A 6,552-nucleotide genomic window follows, 5' to 3' on the forward strand; every position below is an offset into this window, starting at 1 on the left:
ATTAAAATACCTTACATAGAACATTTTGCGAGTTGGGCTACAATTATAGCAAGTTTAATTGGGCTTGTGCTCAATTATTTTAATTGGGCTTTTGGCCAGAATTTCAATTGTGACCCATCCAGCTTAAATGGGTAGTGTTCATGGTGATTGTAAAATTTGTAGTAGGCCAAGTGTTTAAGGTGGATCATTTTTTAAGAATTTCGGTTAAGTTTGAATTATACTCTCTCCATTTTTAAATACTTGTTTTATTTTTCTATGCATGGAGTTTTAGGAGAATTTGGAAAAAGTAATAAATTAAGTAGGTAGTGGGGTAGGAGAAAGAATAAAAAATTGTAAAAAGCAAAAGTAGTTGAGATAATTGAAAGAGAGAGAATATGAAATTAATAAAATATGATTTAGGTTGGGTTTATTAGGTGAGAGAAATGTATTAAATATTGTAAAAGGTTTCTAAATAAGGAAATAGAGCAAGTATTCAAAAACGGCCGGAAAAAGAAAGTGAAGCAACTATTTAAAAACGGAGGAAGTACCTATCTTACAAATGTACTAGTGTCTCGACACCAAAAAATAAAAAAATAAAAAAAAATTACTAGCGTTACTGGTGATTTCGTTTAATCTAACTTTTGTATACATTCAGTGTACAATAATTTACTGTACATCAGGGGTCACTTTTATTAAATTTAGGGTCACTTTCACAATTTTTTGGTAACTTTTATCAATAAAGCATAAAATACTTCGTAACTTTTATTTATGTCAGGGTAACTTTTATTCATATATATTAGAGTAACTTTTGCTCATTTTAGGGTACTTTATAACGGACGTACAATATTATCCGATTTATTTAAAAGTTTATCTTTGGTTTAATAATTTAACTAGCTTAGGCCTCGTGCCATGCACGGTAAGTCTAATTTTTTTAAAAAGAGTAATTAAATTTAACAAATAAAATTTGATAAAACATACACATCAAATATATAGAAATTATATTGTTATAATCTATATTACAAGGCAAAGCAAAAGATTAATATATAATATCATGAATTAGATTAAAAAAATTACATTTCATTAATATCAATTAAATGAATCAATTTTATTACGAAGTATATTACTTTTTTTGGCAATAAGAATCCGGTTAAAGTAAGTTCGTTAATATCAATTATATTAATCAATCAAAAAGAGTTGGACTAAGATTTTAGGTAAATGTGCATGGAACAATTAAAAACATCAAATAAAAAGGAAAATATTTATTACAAAGATAATATAAAAGATTTGAAAGAATATTATTATAATTGTATTATACAAATATTATTTAAAAAAAATAAAATAAAATAAAATAAAATAAAATTGCTAAAAAGGAAGGAGAAATTTGAAGGGAAAAAACAGCACCAGGATGTGACACGTGTCACCTCCGATGTCTATTTTCGTATTAAGTTATTATTGATTTTAGTTTTAACAAGAGTTGTTATCCAACTTTCTAAACTACCCACAAACATAAGCAACCACTGCACCGAAGTACAAGTAGAATCTATGCATAGATTGATTTTTGTTTTAAGATTCAGAGCAAGATGGATTATGCATGGTCAAGGTAGAGCAAGAAACGGAAGCTTTGTCTAATTCTTAATAAAAGTATAAATTATGTACAAAAGACAATCAATATTTTCCGTTTTGTACATTGTAATTAACATTCAAGTTCTGCTGCTTATGTAAACTAAATGCTATTATTTGGATTATTTTCTTTGTAATCAGATACTGTTACAAATAATTTACAATTTATTTTTTATGAAAAATAATACTCCGTATATAGTTGAATATGGTGCATATTGCTCAGCGTATTTGAATTTCTATCAATTTGGAATGCATTTTTTGGCATGTGTGCAAAGTTGACTGTTTTAGTTATTTTAGGACAGACTTTGCATACATGCCAATGCACGGCATGTGTGCAAAGTTGACTGTTTTATTTATTTTAGGACGGACTTTGCATACATGCCAATGCACTACAATGTGCACCATATTAAATACATTCCAAATTGATAGAAATTGACAATAGTTATTTTATATATATGTAATTATATATAAGAAAAAAGTCAAATTAGCGCATTGACATGTGTGTAAAGTTGACTGTGTTAGTTATTTTAGGACAATGAGGGTAGAAGACTGTGTTAGTTGATTGTGTTAGTTATTTTAGGACAGACAATTGTGTCCTTATAATAGTTAAAAAATGAATCGATCATACGATGGTGCTTCTTCTGTATGGCGGAGGTTACTTATTTAGGGGGTTACTCAGTCGGTCAAAGGCTACTTATTCTTGTGTCAGTCAATTAGCATGATTTCTGTGTGAGAGTAACCAGTTCCCCTTGACCAAGCTAAGTAACCCCTGATTGACTGAGTAATCCCCTCAATAAGTTCTCCTGATCGACCGAGTAGCCCCTAAATAAGTTACCCTAGAAATAAGTAACCCCGACCACACGGTGTGGCCAGCTTACATATGAAAATTTGTGCAGATCTTATTGTTTATCATTAAAATATTGTCATATTTCAAATATTTTCTATATAAACATCCATTAATAATGTTATGGCAAGTCTCACTAAAAGGGTAAGTCGTTGAGGAATGTGATCAGCCTCGTTCGATTTGTCTCGATGAAGTTAAGGGGAATATTATGTGTTTTTTTGTTGCCACAGCCCATTGTCAGCCCGACCCTGAGGGTTGTCTTGAGGGGCGACTGCCCAAAGATAAAGACATCTACGTTTCAAACCCTAATGATATTTCGTCCTATGACTTTATAAATCAGGAATTCACTAAACCTACCCTCACCTCAACCCTCACCTTAAATCGTTAATTGCTTATTGTACGTCAAAACAAGTGTTACTTGGTTACAATCTTTCTTGTGCATCAAATGTCCCAGTGAAAAAGATAAATGTCAACTTCCAATAAGGACTAGCACCACGATTCAAAAGTAGACTTTCACTTTTATTTTTTGATGAAAGAGTAATGGGAATTATAAATACTTGTAACTTTCTTTTTTTATAATTCTGAAAAGAAAAAAAAATATGCTGATTATTAGTATGATCCATGATTACACTTTAGAATAGAGTTGTAAATTACCTAAATAAATATCCTTTACTCATTCATCTAAAAGCTTATAAGGTGACCAAACTTTAAACTTTTTAATATACATTGTCAAAAGAGTTTAATGAAAGTAATTAGTAAGATTAAGACAAGATCCACGGGTGAACTCGGTCAAAGTTAGTTAAGTTAATGATAGATCAATTTAATTTTATAATTAGTAGAGCGCGCGAATCATATAATTAGCATGCATCATTTCTAATTAAGGAAGAGTGATTAGTGAAGTGGAGCACGCACCATTGGTGAAGTTGTAGCATCCCTGCCAGACAAGGAAGAAGGGAAGATAGGTATAGTCAAAGTAAACTAAAATGACTAATCCACTTCCTTCTCAATTAGCTAATTAAGAAGGTTTATAAGTATGGTGATCATATTATATCTTGTAAAATAAGTGTTACATAATACACTTTTTACCTTCTTTGATTGCAACGGTCAACTCAAAGCTATGTCAAACTTTCGGTTCATAAATCTTTTTTTTAAATAAAATGACGTATGATTAAGGTACTAGCTAATGATGTCGGCACTATAAATGGTTTTACTATACATTCAGAAATGAGGTTTCATCTTTCATTTTCCCCTCTCAAGACTATACTCTAAATTAGAAGAATAAATTAAAATAAAAATGATGATTTATTATCCATAAACACATTATTAATATCTGCAAAAAATGACTAAGAGGTACAACATAGTTTGTTGCTCTATCACCTTGTGTATAAAAAGACTAGGACAGCTAACGCGGTAATGCACGCGCCATAGCTAGCCATGTCCAGGAAACTATTTCGATTTGGTCTTATGTTACAACTTTAGTTGTTGATAGCGTTAATAAGAGAAAATATGCAAACAAATATTTTTAGGGGTTTAATGCTCGCACACTATTATTAAGAGTCTAAAAAAGAGGCATTTAACATTAATGGTGGAAAATAAGTAAATAAATATTTTAGAAGATGTAATTGTCCAAACACTACTCATAAGAATTATCTCAAATTTTTTTTTTTTTTTTAAAAAAGATAGGGAATCTAAGGGATAGCACACCAAGTCCAATGTCATCGTAAATTACCAAATAAAGTACTTCGTATTATATATATAAACACCTCGATTCAAAACCACAATCTACGATAGAACCTGAAATTGATTACTATGATTAGTGTTTGGGGTAAAAATACCCAAGGTCAGCCTACAAAATAACCCTTATAATACTGATGAAGTAACCTTTATAATACTAACAAAGTAACCCATATAACACTGATCGAGTAACTATTGTAACACTAAGTCACTAATGAAATAACCCATGTGACACTGATCGAGTAACCCTTGTAACACTAACGAAGTATCCCTCGACGTGACCAGCCACATATAAGAATTTGTTCTTGGCGTGGTAGTTGTACGCATGTTTATTTTCATTTTATTATTAATTATTTAACAATTAAAAATAAGAAGAGAAGTGGCAATACTAATGTAAAAATGCAATGCTCCAGAATCATGATGAATGTTAAGATTTATACTAGCTAGGTATAACATTTCATTTAGTTTTCTCAACCTCTTTTAATCAAAAGAATTAAAAATAAAAATAAAATAAAATAAAATAAAAAATAAAAAAACCTCTTTACCTCACTGTATATTTACACCTACTTCTCTTGACACAACAAGATTTATGTTCACATGGAGTTCCCTTTAGGTTTTCTCCTTGAAAGGGTTTTTTGGTTCCCTCTAAGATTTTCTCTTGGGAGGGTTTTTCTAGTTTCTATTGTTAGATTTTTTTTATGCTTTTTAAAAAATGTTTTCCTTCACTCTTGTCCTTTTTTTTCTCTTTCTCTTTCATCTCTTTTCTTCTGATCTCTATTGTAAATTTTTGTAGGGCCTTTCACCTGTGTTTTTATCGATGGTAAGCCCCAAAAAAACTTTTTAATTGCTTTCAATAAATGGATCCCATCTTTATGATGGTGTTTATTCAATTAGGATTAATTTTTTTGTTTGTTTGTGTGTTAAAGATTGAAGATTTAGGATTTCATCGTCTCCGAAAGTATCTAGAAGGCCATATGAGTTTTTTCACCCAAACAACTACTCAATCGTGGATCTCAAGCCGAATTAGTGCTAACTCACATGTTGTACTACTTCGGATAAAGTTTTTTTATTAAGGCGATCGTTGATCGAATCTGCGATGTAACTAGTTCTAAGGTGATTTGTACTTGTATTGGAATTTTAGATTTCCTAGAAATTAATTGTAAGTGTCCTTTGGCTATCTTTCACTAATGAAATTTTTTTTCTTCACGTAAAAAAAAATGTTCACATAATCCGTATTAATTTAACATAATGGGGTTTAGCAAAAAGATATAAAACAATATTAAAATTACTTTTACCAATTGTTTTACTCCTTCACAAATATTGAACATTTGGCTAAAATGTTGTCTTGAAAGAAAAAAATTAAATTAACTTTAAATAATGGCCTTATCTCTATATAGTGTCTCATATAATGACCTTTCTTTGTAATTTTTACGTAAGAGAATTTGAAGCAAAAATCAACTTTTTAGAGAAATTAATTATGATATTATTAATTTTCGAATTGCATAAAAAAAATAAAAAAAAAAAATACCTTTTGCTAGCTTGTACTCCCTCATTTGTTTTCTTAACACTATGTTTGGATAGAAAGAAATGAAGGCAAAAACAGAGAAGATGCATCATTATTTACATTATTGTTATTCAAACATAGAGTAAGTGTTATTCACCATTCATTTTCATCCGTATTTCTAAGTTCTACTAATATAACTTATAATTTATCTCTTTATGACAACCTTTTATTCATTTTTTCTTATCAATTAAAACTTACCTCACTTTGTAGGGTCTAATTATATTAAATAAATATTTTACTCTTTATATGTCTCCTTTTTAGAGCAAATTAAACGTAGTCACATGCATGATCCTCATTTTCACATTTTCTTGATTTTTATAGCTAGTGTAAATATGTAGAAATTAAATAAAGGGAGTAAATTGTTTCCTATGAAGTTGATTTCTTTTGTTATAGAGAGAACCTAGTATGAATGAAATCATGTGTTAATACTAAATCGTGTGGTTTTATTACTTTGTTTTGTTTTTACGGCAATTTCACCAAATGCCACTGTGTTTTTTAAAAAATTCACCAAATGTTATGAAGTTTTCATTAATTCATTAAATGTCACCGAGTTTTTAAAAAATTCACCAAATACCCTTAATAATTAACAATTGTTAACTCTGTTAGTCATTATGACTAATCATGACATGTGTAACGATATAATCGGTTCATCTAATCCTTTTTCTTAATTAATAAAAATGGCAAATTTTCTCGATTTTCATAACAAAAATTATTGCTCGTGTTAGGTTTGTTGGGTGTAAGCTCAAAATTAACAAAGAAATAACATAAATGCCCTATTTTGCATATCGAGAAATATCTCAATTTTCGTATC

The sequence above is a fragment of the Chenopodium album genome, chromosome 15 (assembly GCF_948465745.1).
Source record: "Chenopodium album chromosome 15, dcCheAlbu1.1, whole genome shotgun sequence".
In the NCBI taxonomy this organism is placed as follows: Eukaryota; Viridiplantae; Streptophyta; class Magnoliopsida; order Caryophyllales; family Amaranthaceae; genus Chenopodium; species Chenopodium album.